Source organism: Stegostoma tigrinum, chromosome 7 (genome assembly GCF_030684315.1).
Source record: "Stegostoma tigrinum isolate sSteTig4 chromosome 7, sSteTig4.hap1, whole genome shotgun sequence".
NCBI classification, from domain to species: Eukaryota; Metazoa; Chordata; class Chondrichthyes; order Orectolobiformes; family Stegostomatidae; genus Stegostoma; species Stegostoma tigrinum.
The window spans coordinates 73,834,588-73,849,323 of record NC_081360.1 but is presented as its reverse complement, the minus strand read 5'-3'; the positions used below and the strand labels follow the sequence as shown (position 1 = coordinate 73,849,323).

Here is a 14,736-nt window from a genome sequence, read left to right as displayed (position 1 = left end):
TGACTTGTTTTCCTATGATAATAAAATGTGAGGCTGGATGAACACAGCAGGCCAAGCAGCATCTCAGGAGCAGATGCTGCTTGGCCTGCTGTGTTCATCCAGCCTCACATTTTATTATCTTGGAATCTCCAGCATCTGCAGTTCCCATTATCTCTGATATTGTTTTCCTATGAAGAAGATTGCAGTCCCAAGCTATAAAACATTACAGAGAAGTATTAAATTAAATGAAGAAGGAATAACGTTCTATTTCCTGATCTATCAAAAAACACACCTAATGAATGTATGGAGGCAAATGGAATGAAGGGCTCCATTGATTTTTGAATTCAAAAGTTTGCAATAATCACTGCACAACTAACATTCACTAAAATATCGTAGGAACTGGAATGGGCTTTTTTGGCCCGTTCAGCCTGTCCACCACTAAATTAACCCCTTGATCTGTACTTTAACTACATTTGACAACCATTGTTCCATACCCTTTGGTATTGTTATCCAACAAAAAACCTATCAATCTTAAGCTTGAAGATTTAAATCCACATCCTTTGATACAGATTTTTGTAACAGTGTGTGAAAATGTACTTCTTAGGCCAACATGTCCTTCTTAAAGCAGAGTGTTCAAAATCGAACATGCTGCATCAGGTGAGGTCTATGTGAGCATCATCAAATTTCAGATTTAGTGGTCAATAACACCTAATTAATTTAGCTTCTCTATAGCTGCTACCTTCTCATCTACAAAATAAATATTCTAATGTGTCCTTCTCAGACCCAAAGTGGATGATCTCATGTTCCAAACTGAGATTCATCTTTCTTCTCACTCAGTTCTTTTGTAACCTTCATATCCATCCAAATCATGTATTGTGTTCCTAAATTAGTGCCACGTTCAAAATTGTATGTATATTTCCTTTTACTTGCACCCAAGTCAAGACATTTGGTAACAAGCTGAAGCAAACCATTCATTGGATTCAAGCGCTTAAGCACAGGCACAACCTTCTAAAACCATTATGTTATTCAGCTATCTCTTAGGTTTAATCATAGTATTTTATTTCAGCCTCACACTGGCTGAAATGAAATGCAAAGTACTCATTTAACAAATCTTTAATTTCCCTATTACCAGTTGTAGACTTGCATCTTTAATACATCCACATTCCTGCTTACTATTCACTTTCTTTACATCCAATTAAAAAACATTTCTTCTGAGTTCCATGTGCAATCTATTGTATCGATAGTGTTCAACCTCCTATACATCTGCCAACCTTGTTGAGCTGTTGTGAGTCCAAATTTTGCAATTTTAAACTGTCAGTGTTAACAATCAGTACCACTATGAAACTGACATCAGCTTCTGGCAGCTGCAAACAATTGCAGAAATTGATGTCAGTGACTCCCTGCTCCTTTACAGGATGCTTTTGTTGATGTCCTCTTTGATTAACATCTTAGAAATAGTTTGAGTTTATATTAACTTCCTCTTCTTACATAATTAATCTTGGATTAAAAACGTGTTAAAAAATTATGTCTTGTTGAATGAACTGAAACTGGGTTCTTAACAGTGTGCTGTCATGGCTACTGAACAACCTCTTTTCTGCTGTTAAGCTCAGTTTTTATATTTGTGGATAGTCAGTTGTTTTCATTATCTGAATGTTCCAGTCTTTATTTTGCTTCCTTTACAATGCTTAAAGATGGAGAATAATAGGTACATTTTATTTCCTGGTTAACTATGATTTTTTTTGAAGAAACTGACTGCTTAATCTGTTTGTGCACATCACTGTTGCAGGATGTCAGAGATCCCTTATGGCTGATGTCAAAAGAAAATTAAACTTGAAAAAGATTTGCCCTTTCAGGAAAATGTATGTTGGGAATTTTCTACTAAATTCGCAGGTAAAAGGTGTCACCAGTAGCTAGACAATGATTTCTGCTAAGCAACCCTTTACCATTTGAAGACAAGAGAATTTCTCAGCTTTCTCAAGGAGAATCCAATGCCACTGTCATAGATTAACTGGTTCATTTATCTCTGACTCTACTTTTGGTATCTTGGACACACATTGAGTATGAGGAAAACACACAACCTATTTTAAAAGTAATACACTAGATTTGCAAGTTTTTGGAATATTGAGGAAATTAACTTCGATTCCTCCTCTCGATAGCCAATGCACTTCATAACATTCTAGAATCTCTGCTCAGAAAAATTTGAAATGTGCAATGAAAGTACTCATTTACTCTGGGATACATGACTTATCAGCAACCGGATTAGGTTTCAATGTCACTACTGATTTAGAGCTGCATCAAACGGAAGTGTTTTACAATAAAAGAGTATTTCATGGATTCTAAATGGTACTAAAGAGATTTTTTGATAAAACTGTCACACAGTCTACATATGCTTTACTCCAATTTGTTTTGTTAGTTTGTCTCGAACACGTATTCTACATAATAAAAATGGCACTGGAAAAGTCAACTCCCACCACATCTGTGCTGTAATATGACACTTAACAAGATAACAACTGAGGCTCCAATGATATGTACTCAGTTATCGCCTTGAGTTTGTCAACTATGCACCATAGTTTGTCATTTAGTTGTAAAACTTATTATCCAAAGTCTGAGGCAAAATCTAATACTGAGCATGTACTTTGTAGTTGAACATTGCAAAAGTAATAGTTTAGCTGCCAGCAATTATTGTTCAAGCAGTGAAACTGAATCAACAAATAAACTCCCGCCACCTCTCCACCTTCCAAATGAAAGAGAAATAAAATAAAGTGAAATGATCATTTACATTTTATAGCACCTTTGATTATTTGGGTTTTAGAACCAACTTCAAACCATGGTCACAATGTGAGCTAGTGTGTTAGAAAGCAGGTCTGCTACTGTGCTAGCTTGTGGTTCAAGTTCCACTATGCTAAGGTATGGTGTGAAGGGGCACATTTGAGCATTTCCATCAGGTAACATTGAACACACGGGTTAAAAAAAAGGACTTTTTGTTTGCTGAAAGCAACTGATCAGTAAAGCCACTGTTAAAGAAAGCTAGATCAAATCCTTTCAGCTAATTGTACAACCCAGAATATCCAAAAAGCTGCTAAAACACCAAAGTCAGCACTGCCAGAATCATTTACAATAACAGCAATGTTTCACAGATAACATGGTTATCTGAAAATATTCTGAAGAAGGGTCGGGACCTGAAACGTCAGCTTTCCTGCTCCTCTGATGCTGCTTGGCCTGCTGTGTTCATCCTGCTCTACACCATTATCTCAGATTCTCCAGCATTGGCAGTTCCTAGTTTCTCTGAAACAATGTTTCACAAACTGTTTGTCATGAACAAACCAAAGACTGAATCACGTGTTCCTTATAATTTACATATTTATAATATTTTAGTAATTGATAAACTCATTTTTTCTTTAGAACAAAGAACAAAGAAAATTACAGCACAGGAACAGGCCCTTAGGTCCTCCAAGCTTGCGCCGATCGAGATCCTCTGTCTAAACCTGTCATCTATTTTCTACCGGTCTGTGTCCCTTTGGTCCCTGCCCATCCATGTACCTGTCCAGATACATCTTAAAAGACACTACCGTGCCAGCGGAGGTGGTAGACGCAGACAACGCGTTCCAGGCACCCACCATCCTCTACGTTAAGAACTTTCCACGCATACCTCCCATAAACTTTCCTCCTCTCACTTTGAACTCATGACCCCTAGTAATTGAGTCCCCCACTCTGGGGAAAAAGTTTCTTGCTATCCACCTTGTCTATACAGCTCACGATTTTGTAGACCTCAATCAGGTCCCCACTCAATCTCCGTCTTTTTAATGAAAATAATTCTAATCTACTGAAACTTTCTTCATAGCTAGCACCCTCCATACCAAGCAACATCCTGGTGAACCTCCTCTGCACTCTCTCCAAAGCATCCACATCCTTTTGGTAATATGGTGACCAGAACTGTACGCAGTACTCAAAATGTGGCCAAACCAAAGTCATATTCAACTGTAACATGACCTGCCAACTGTTGTACTCAATACCCTGTCCGATAAAGGAAAGCATGCTGTATGCCTTCTTGATCACTCTATTGACCTGCATTGTCACCTTCCGGGAACAATGGACCTGAACACCCAGATCTCTCCGAACATCAATTTTCCCCAGGACGTTTCCATTTACTGTATAGTTTGCTCGTGAATTAGATCTTCCAAAATGCGTCACCAAAATGCATCTAACTCCAGAAATCCTGGCTAAAGTAATTCCTTTCAAAATGTAATATATTTGGGCTGGGTAAAGATCTCCATGAGGGAAGGAGATAACACAGTGTGGAGCTGGTGGAACACAGCAGGCCAGGCAGCATCAGAGGAGCAGGAAGGTTGATATTTCGGGTCTGAAGAAGGGTCCTGACCTGAAACGTCAGCTTTCCACCTCTCTGATGCTGCCTGGCCTGCTGTGTTCCTCCAACTCCACACTGTTAGCTCTGACTCCAGCATCGGCAGTTCTTACTATCTCCCTGTGTGAAGGAGTTTCTGTTTGAAATTAACCTTGGCACAACCAACCACGGGAGAGGTTGAATAAAGGAGAGGGGACAGTTCATCCCTCCTAACTTGGAAACATAATAATTTGGGGGTATGCCATCCTGAACAATAGTGACTTAGGGATCTTTGATACATAAGCAAAAGGCAATTCCCCACAATAAATGCAATGTAATGTAATGATTCTTAAGAAATTATTACTTGTGAGAAGAATATAAATGGTGACCTAAATTGATATCAGACTCACTGGTTAAAGAAATCATAGCAGATGCTCACAGAAGCATATGTGGCATTTGACATTTAAGAAGAAATGCTTTTGGTTTCCTTAATTTTATTTGGAAACATCTTTCAGCCATGTATCACAGACAATATTGTACTTACGTTGAAGTGAAATGTATGTTGTATATTTAATAAAACTACAGGAGGTCTTGACTTTATGAAAGTTTAAAACAAGCAATAGCACTCCCTTTGTTTTACCTCAGTACTGAATGACTTCAAAAGAAGTAGAAAAAAGGCAAGCAGCCAAACAAAACAGGTTTTTAACTCATTATAATCCGTTTTACGTTGTTTCACAAAGTTAAAATTTGTCCCATTGTCCCTTGCAGCAGATTAAATGAAAATGAAAAAAGTTAGCTCTGTTGATTCTAAACCAATCAACCTACACCTCCTCCCACCCACCCTCCTGCAAAAATTCCATCCCCTATTCCCAATTCCTCCGCTTCCGCCGCATCTGCTCCCACGACAAGACATTCCACTCCCGCACATCCCAGATGTCCAAGTTCTTTAAGGACCGCAACTTTCCCCCCACGGTGATCGAGAACGCCCTTGACCGCGTCTCCCGCATTTCCCGCGACACATCCCTCACACCCCGCCCCCGCCACAACCGCCCCAAGAAGATCCCCCTCGTTCTCACACACCACCCTACCAACCTCCGGATACAACGCATTATCCTCCGACACTTCCGCCATTTACAATCCGACCCCACCACCAAGACATTTTTCCATCCCCTCCCCTGTCTGCTTTCCGGAGAGACCACTCTCTCCATGACTCCCTTGTTCGCTCCACACTGCCCTCCAACCCCACCACACCCGGCACCTTCCCCTGCAACAGCAGGAAATGCTACACTTGTCCCCACACCTCCTCCCTCACCCCCATCCCAGGCCCCAAGATGACATTCCACATCAAGCAGAAGTTCACCTGCACATCTGCCAATATGGTATACTGCATCCACTGTACCCGGTGCGGCTTCCTCTACATTGGGGAAACCAAGCGGAGGCTTGGGGACCGCTTTGCAGAACACCTCCGCTCAGTTCGCAAAAAACAACTGCACCTCCCAGTCGCAAACCATTTCCACTCCCCCTCCCATTCTCTTGATGACATGTCCATCATGGGCCTCCTGCACTGCCACAATGATGCCACCCGAAGGTTGCAGGAACAGCAACTCATATTCCGCCTGGGAACCCTGCAGCCATATGGTATCAATGTGGACTTCACCAGTTTCAAAATCTTCCCTTCCCCTACTGCATCCCCCAACCAGCCCAGTTCGTCCCCTCCCCCCACTGCACCACACAACCAGCCCAGCTCTTCCTCCTCACCCACTGCATCCCAAAACCAGTCCAACCTGTCTCTGCCTCCCTAACCGGTTCTTCCTCTCACCCATCCCTTCCTCCCACCCCAAGCCGCACCCCCAGCTACCTACTAACCTCATCCCACCTCCTTGACCTGTCCGTCTTCCCTGGACTGACCTATCCCCTCCCTACCTCCCCACCTACACTCTCTCCACCTATCTTCTTTACTCTCCATCTTCGGTCCGCCTCCCCCTCTCTCCCTATTTATTCCATTTCCCTCCCCCCATCCCCCTCTCTGATGAAGGGTCTAGGCCCGAAACGTCAGCTTTTGTGCTCCTGAGATGCTGCTTGGCCTGCTGTGTTCATCCAGCCTCACATTTTATTATCCTGGAATCTCCAGCATCTGCAGTTCCCATTATCTCAGATACTATTTTAACCGAAACTAGTATTGAGAGCATTTTATAGGCACGTTTCACCAATGACTGGGGTGGGGGCGGGGTGAGGTCTCTGTCTCTCACCCACACTGCCTGCATTTGTGTTGCTGCCTGAGGCACCAACCCCATGAGCAGTGAGGTATTTCATACGCACCTACATCCCAGAAAACTCGGCTTTCTCTTCCACAGATGCTGCCAGAGCTGCTGAGCTTTTCCAGCAACTTTGTTTTTGTTCCTGATTCACAGAATCCGCAGATCTTTTCGTTTTTATTTTGGAGTAAATGGTAGTTGGGGATTGAGCCCAAAGAGAGAGAGGAGCAGTTGGTTAGATAAACGAGTTGATAATGATCTGGATAGGAGGATGAATAGCTGTTAATAGAAACTGTTAGTGACTAACAATAGGTAGTGTGTAATGGCAGACTGTGTGCTAACAAGGTCTGGTGTATGGGCTCGGGGGCAAGGGCATGGGAGACTTCAGGCCCTAAAATTATTGAACTTGATACTCAGTTCAGGGGGCTGCAGGGTCCCCAAGTGGAAAACAAGGTATTACTCTTCCAGCTTAAGCTGTGCTTGGCTGGAACGCTGTAGAAAGCCTAAGACAGAGATGTTGGCCAGGCCACTCAGTGGTGTGTTAAAGTAGCAGGCAACAGGCAGCCCATGGTCTTTTTTGTGAGCAGAACTTAGATGTTCTGTGAAGCAGTCACCCAGTCTTTGCTTCATTTCCCCAATGTAGAGGAGACTACAATTGAATATGGTAGACTAGATTGAGGGAAGTGCAGGTGAAATGCTGCTTCACCTGGAAGGTGTGTTTGGGCCCTTGGATATTGGGGAGGGAGGAGGTAAATGGGCAGGTATTATACCTTTGGTGGCTGCCAGGGAGATGTTGGCAGTGTTGAAAGGGTAGACCATAGTGTCCTGAAGGGAATGATTCCTGCGGAAGCTAGACAAGAGAGGGGGGAGGGAAATAACAGGAACTGCAGATGCTTAGAATCCAAGATAACAAAGTGTGGAGCTGGATGAACACTGCAGGCCAAGCAGCATCTTAGGAGCATGAAAGCTGATGTTTTGGGCCCAGACCCTTCATCAAGTGTCTAGGCCTGAAACACCAGCTTTCCTGCTCCTAAGATGCTGCTAGGCCTGCTGTGCTCATCCAGCTCCACACCTTGTTATCTTAGAGGGGAGAGGGATATGTGTCTGGTGGAAGCGCTTCACTGGGGCTGGCGGAAATGGTGTCTGATGATCTTCTGGATGTGGATGCTGATGGGATGGTATGTAAGGACAACGGGATCCCTATCTCTGTTGCACGAAGGAAGAGAGGGGACAAGGAGGGAAGTGCAGGAGATGGGTCACACCTGGATGAGAGTGCTGTCAACAATGGTGCTGGGAAATCTTCAGTTGAGGAAGTAGGTGGATATTTTGGAGGCTGCTGGGTGGCCTCATCTGAACATATGTAATAAAGACAGAGGAACTGAGAGAATGAAATGGGGTCATTACAGAAATCAGGGTGCAAGGATGTATAGTACAGGTAGCTGTGGGGGTCAGTCAGTTTATAGTGGATATTAGTGACTAATCTATCCCCAGAAATGGTAACAGAGGTGTCAAGGAAGGGAAGGGAGGAGTCAGAGATAGACCGGGGAAAGTGAAGGCATGGTGGAAATTGGAAGTGATGTCAATGAACTTTTCCAATTCCGGTCAAGAGAAAGAACCAGCACCAATGATACCATTGATACATTGGCAAAAGAGTTGTGGGTGGGGGCCAGAATAGGACTGGAACAGGGAATGTTCCACTTACCCCATGAAGAGACTGAAATAACTGGGGTCATCAGGTACCCATGGCCACTCCTCTGACCTGAAGAAAATGGAAGGAGTTAAAACAGAAGTTGTTCAGGGTAAGGACAAGCTTGGCCAAGTGAAGGAGGGTGGTGGTTGGGGATAGTTCAAGCCTTTGCTTTAGGAAGAAGCGGAGAGCCCTAAGACCATCCTGGTGGGGATGAACATGTCAAGGGATTGCACGCCCATGGTAAATAGGCAGCGTCTAGAGCCTACAAATTGGAAAATTTCAGAATTGCTTCTAGCATTGCCTGATAACAGTTAAAACCAATTTCAACAACTGGTTTTTAAGAAAAACCAAAAGGACTGCGGATACTGTAAATCAGAAATACAAACAGAAGTTGCTGGAAAGGCTCAGCAGGTCTGACAGCATCTATTAAGAGAAAATCAGATTAACATTTCGGGTCCATTGACCCTTCTTCAGAACCCTCAGGTTTGTAAGATCATAAATTTCTAGCTATAGAAAAGAAAATGAAACTTGCATTAATACCAGCATCAACTTCAAGATGGTCCAAAAATTTTTATGACCAATTAAATGCTTTTGAACTGCAATTTCAAGATTTCAAAGACATATTGTGAATGTAATTTGTGTAATCCTTTTTAAACAGAAAGGTTTGAACTCGTATCATCTATTCTATGATCTCAGGAAACCTCAAGCTATTCTGTAGTCTGCCATTGAAGAGCTTTAGATCGTAGAATTGCTACAGTGTGGAAACGGGCCCTTCAGCCCAACAAGTGCAGACCAAACCTCAGAACATCCCATCCAGACCCATCCCCCTATAACCCACTCAATCTACACATCTCTGAACACTGCAGGCAATTTAGCATGGCCAATCCCCATAGCCTTAGGACTGTGGGAGGAAACTGGAGCACCCAGAAGAAACCCACATAGACACTGGGAGAACATGTAACCTCCACACAGACAGTCACCTGAGGGCAAAATTAAACCTGGGTTCCTGGTGCTGTGAAATAGCGGTGCTGACCACTGAGCCACCATGCCACCCCTATATTTTGGAAGTATAGTCACCCTTGTAAGGCAGCAAATATAGCAGCAAACTTGTGCAGAGAAAAACCTACAAACAGCAACATGTTAAAAACCAGATCACCTATTCAAGTGGTTTTCATTGTGAGATTTATATTGACTAAAACAATGGGATGAGCTCTTCTCTCTTTTTCAAAATATTGCAATGTAGTTTCAAACTTCATTTTCATACTCTCCATCTATTTGTTAGCAAACAAAATAAATGTGGTGGATCCAAAGTTAAAATACCATTGTAATATTACTAAATTTAGACAAAGAGAGAAATTGCTGGAAAAACGCAGCATGCCTGGCAGCATCCATGGAGAGAAATCAAAGCTAATGTTTCAGATCCAGTGACCCTGCTTCAGTAATTAGTGATCAATGTTCAAACCAATGGGTGTAGTCAAATAAACAAGAGGTTTCATGAAAAGCAGACAAAAGGCATGGACACACCTACAATGTGGGCTGCTCTTGTAAAAAGAAAGTGAATTTAAATTACTTGGCATTTAATATCTTGCAGCTATGTAAAAGCTATTCCTGGGTGTGAAATACTTGGATTTCCTTAAAATACAGAATAAAGCAAGAAAAGGTGATTAATTCTACATCAATTTGAAACAACCTACAAGAATAGCTTGCTCACTTCATACTTTTATAGAAATTTCATCTCATTATACATTAACAATACAACAGAAGTACCTGAATTCTAGCTTATCTAGAAGTGGAAAGGTCAGTGATCAGTGGTACTGGTGCAGAGCGGGGCAGTCAGTGGTCAGTGGGCCTGGTGCAGAGCTGGACAGTTATTGGACCTGGTGCAGAGTGGGATGGTCAGTGGGCCTGGTGCAGAACAAGACAGTCAGTGGGCCTGATGCAGAACGAGACAGCAGGCCAGAGCAAGGCAAAACAGCCAGCGGTCAGCGGGCCCAGACTGGAGTGGGGCACACGTCAGGCTATGGTCCTGGGTTGGTCAGCTTGTCACAGTTGGCAGTTAGTGGCTTATGAGCCCAGTTGGAGTAAGCCAGCATAGGGGGCAGCGAGACCATGTGTGGATAGCAACCAGCGTGGGGGGACTGCGGGCTACAGAAGGACTGTGATGCTCATCTTTTAACTTTATTTCTTTAATTTCCTAATTTATACTATGAAGAACGGTAACACAGAACTTTTAGCTTATTTATTTGCTTCTCTATTTTTGTACATAATCTATTTTAGTACCTAAGATTTATATTTACCTAAGGTGATTTCGTGTATGGCGACATAGCATACTTTTCACTGCATTCCTGTATCTTTGTACTTGTGTACACATGGCAATAAAATCTAATTCTGATTCTAATTATCCTAATGTATATTATGATCAGTATTTGAAAGCATTAACATATTATGCAAATCATTTAGAATTACCACACTGTAAGTTAGTCCTTTATTAATGATGCTCCCGGTGATTGAGGAGAAGGATAACTGGAATTAACAACGACATGAACTTTGATGAAGCCTTATCATGTTTGAATGTTGTTACAACTGAGCCCATATTAACAAGTTGTGGCATTAAAAACATATAAAGTTAAAATTGCTGCAATCAAGAATGCATGTCAAGCTAAAAAGTGTAAAAATTTTAGATTGTGTATTGTTGAAGCCAAGGCTGTAATTAACTCACCCTTGGTTCAGCAGACTTGACGTTGATTGCTACACCTCAGGCAGTTGGAAAACGTGTGAATTATACTAATAATATTCTAGCTTTCTGAATATGCCATGCTATATTGAGTGCTGTTCAAAACTTTCTAGACAAAAAAAACTCCTATACTCCAAAACAACATTTTGTATTTTCAGTATGCTTATTTGAATTGCCGATTTTGAGATTTAATCATTGGTAAAATTTTAGATAGGCGAAGAACAAGCTGCAAATTATCAAAACAAAATTACGTTGATTTTATTACAATCATTGATCACTCAGTACGGGGGTGATTGCAAATCAACTAATGGAAAACTTCTTGTGGCTTATGCCCATCATGGTATCATGCATGAGCAGACAAAGAGGAAAATATGATCATAACCTTCCCTTGCCAGCTGCACACTATAAATTATATTGGATAAGAGTGTGATTTTCTAGCAGTAATTTCATCTCAGGATTCAGATGATGGCCACAAATTGTTTGAGCTTCCTTCTGGTAGCTTATGCATCATTTGAATTGTTCCATGAATAGCACATCTGGTAATCACTACCACACATTAATTATTGTCTTCAGCTACTTCTATTTACTTTTCTTGGACCAATCATTGGATACAGCAATCACTCTTTCACTGATACATTCTCACAACATTGAAGTAACCTTCTGGCTCATATTATTGGACTAATTGAAGATGATTATGTACTTTCTCAACATAACAAAACATTACTTGCCACTCTCGCCTTCTAAGAATCATGTTTCATGTGTAACGGATCAGTTTAGTTACCTTGTTGAATGTTCTATTTCAATCTGAAAATTACTTGAAAATAGAATAGAATACCTTTTCCGGCTGGAATCACAGAATCATTTTGGCACAGAAGGAGCCAACTTTTCAATCAAGCATCATTACCTAGTGTCAACTTATGACTATTTTCCCAAACCCTTGCACACTATTTCTATCCAAATGATCACCTAATGCCCTCTTGAATGCCTCAAATCAACCTGCTTCCACCACACTTTCATTCAGTACATTCCATACTCTAACACTTGCAAAGTGAAAAGAAGTTTTTCCCATATGATCGTTGCTTCTTTTTCAGATCACTTTAAATCCAAGTCCTCTCATTTTAGTTCCCTTCCCTAGCTACCCTGTCCAGCCTGCCCTTGATTTTGAAAGCCCTATCAAATTCCTCTACCTTCTTCTCTCCGAAGAGAACAGTCCAAACTTCTTCAACCTATCCTCATAACTGAAGTAATTGAAAGAAATTAAAGCATTTTAACGCTCATTCTTGCCACACATGATCTTTGTATTCTTGTTCCTGTCACAAGGCAAAATCCACAGGGGTTATCAGAGCCTTGTTCCTGGATGATCATAGTCCTTTTTTCCCTGCTGCATCTCTATTTCACTGAATGTTCACTATGTTTCAATCTAGTTATTGTTTGATTATATCCATGTGCAGTTAAGTTTTGCATTGGACCGTCTCCCAATAACATAAAGTGGGAAGACTCTCCAAAACATTTTACTCCTCAAATAGTTAAATTGATAAGTTGATGCGATTTCTGCTTATTTTGACGTTTTTACTTGATTATTTTTAAGGTGCTTGTAATTTAATTTATTGTACAAATTCCAAGATTTCTTTTGGTGGAGCTTTAAGCATCTATTCAGAGAACCTAGATTTGAATCAAATATTTCATCCATCCAATGCTGACTAGATAGTTTTAAAGTCTGTGCTGCCATTTAAATATGTGATTCTCAGTACCCTGACCGTTCACATTAATCACAAGCAAAAAATCCAAGAAGAAAGTGTAAGCAATCCAGCCCTTAAACATGTTCCTCCTTTCAATTAGATTATGATGATTCTGGATTTCGACTCTATTTACCTGCCTTGGTTTCATATTTCCCAATAACCTGGGTTGACAATGATGTCCAACATGCTCTGCTGACAGCAGCACAAATTCAAAGTCATCCATTAACTTAAGTTCAATCGATGATTGGATTTTAGAACTACAGTAAGAAAACAAAACCATTACTACTACTATTTATTTGGCACATTACACAAGAACTATAAGCACCTGGCAATGCAGTACAAGGGATTCATTCAATCAAACAGGTACTGATATTAAACTGCTCAAGCTTCACTGTCTTTTAAATTACTGCCTCAAGCAAAATGATGCAATGCATTGCTCACCATCTTTAATACCTTGTATCATTTGCTTTTCCTCTGATCTACACTACGGAATTTCTGTATAAATCCATATTACTCATTTCCTAATTACCTTATTCAAACTTGAGAATGTGCAGAAGTTGACCATCTATGAAATTTAAATTATGAACATTTTGAAGACAGGCTTGTGAAGAGTAGATAATTCTGAAGCAGTCCACCTATACTAGTTTAAATTTAAGTATTTTCTTGGTTCTTTATTTTAATGCCAAAGGAGGTAAAACAGTTAGCTATTCTTCACCTTACTGCTTGGAAAATGGAAATGTGTAGCTGACAGTGAAATTTAACGTATTTGTGGTTTGTTATAATTCACCTCTCATAAATTTTACTTTTTTTTCTTCTATTTATTCATGGAAAGTGGGATTTGCTAAATTTATTGCCAATCCTTAGTAGCCCATGAGAAGTTAGTGGTGATCTGTCTTCTTGAACCATTGCAGTCCATCTGATATAGGTAGATCATGATAGCGTTCAGGAGGAAATTCCAGGATTTTGACCCAACAGCACTGAAGAAATGGAGATATATTTACAAGTTGGGATTTTGTGTGGCTTAAAGGGGAAATTGTAGGTGGCGATGTTCCTGTGTATCTGTTGTCCTTGTCCTTCTAGATGGTCATGTTCATGTGTTTGGGAGATGACATCAAAGAAGTTTTGGTAGATTTCTGCAGTACAAATTACAAATGGCATGTATTGCTGCCGAGTGCCAGTGGTGGTTGGAATAAATGTTTCTGGATCTGGTGTCAGTGCAGTGTTGAAATGCTGAACTGTAATAAGTGAGTTAAGATGTGACATTATAATTTGGTGAAGGCGGTTGTTGTCCAATGCCAGCCTCTGTGGATAAGTGATGTAGCTAATGCCCCTTCAACCTCCTCTTTTCTAAGGAAAGCAACACTACCCTACTCAATTTTTCTTTATCGCTACAATTTTTAAGGCGTGAAAACATTCTTGCAAATCTCCTCTGAGCTCTCTCAAAGACCAATAATGTCCTTCCTGTAATGTGATGACCAGAACTGTGCACAAAACTCAATCTGTAGCCTAATCAGTGTCTACAAAATTTAAGCTTTTCACCCTTTTATGTTCTATACCTTGTCATTTGAAAGAAAGCATCCCATTTGCCTCCTTTACTACTTTGTCTACCTTCCTTGCCACTTTCTGGGACCTATGGGCATGCTCTCCATTCATTGTGTACTCCTGGATTTGTTTGGCCTTCCAAAATTCATAACCTCACATTCCTCCAGATTGAATTCGTTTTGTCGTTTTTCTACCCACTCAACCGTAACATTCATATCATCCTGCAATCTATACCTGTCCTTTTCCCAGCTAATTTGTGTCTTCAGCAAATTTCCCAGTCACACCTTTTAAACTAAATTGTGTGTAATCACTAGGCTGTCAAAAGCTCCATTATCCAAGCCTATCTCATACATTCCAACACTTTCATTTCAAAATATTCACCATCATTAGCAAATTGCCTCATTTCACTTTGGCTCTTGAATTTCTTTCAGCTCAAAATAACAACTCATGTTTGA

At 40.9% G+C, this 14,736-nt stretch overlaps 1 protein-coding gene across 4 annotated transcripts in view; it reads right to left on the bottom strand.

The window, feature by feature from the left end:
* Positions 1 to 14,736, bottom strand: part of thsd7ba (thrombospondin, type I, domain containing 7Ba) — a 922,022-nt gene that overhangs the window by 522,213 nt on the left and 385,073 nt on the right. The window lies entirely within an intron of this gene.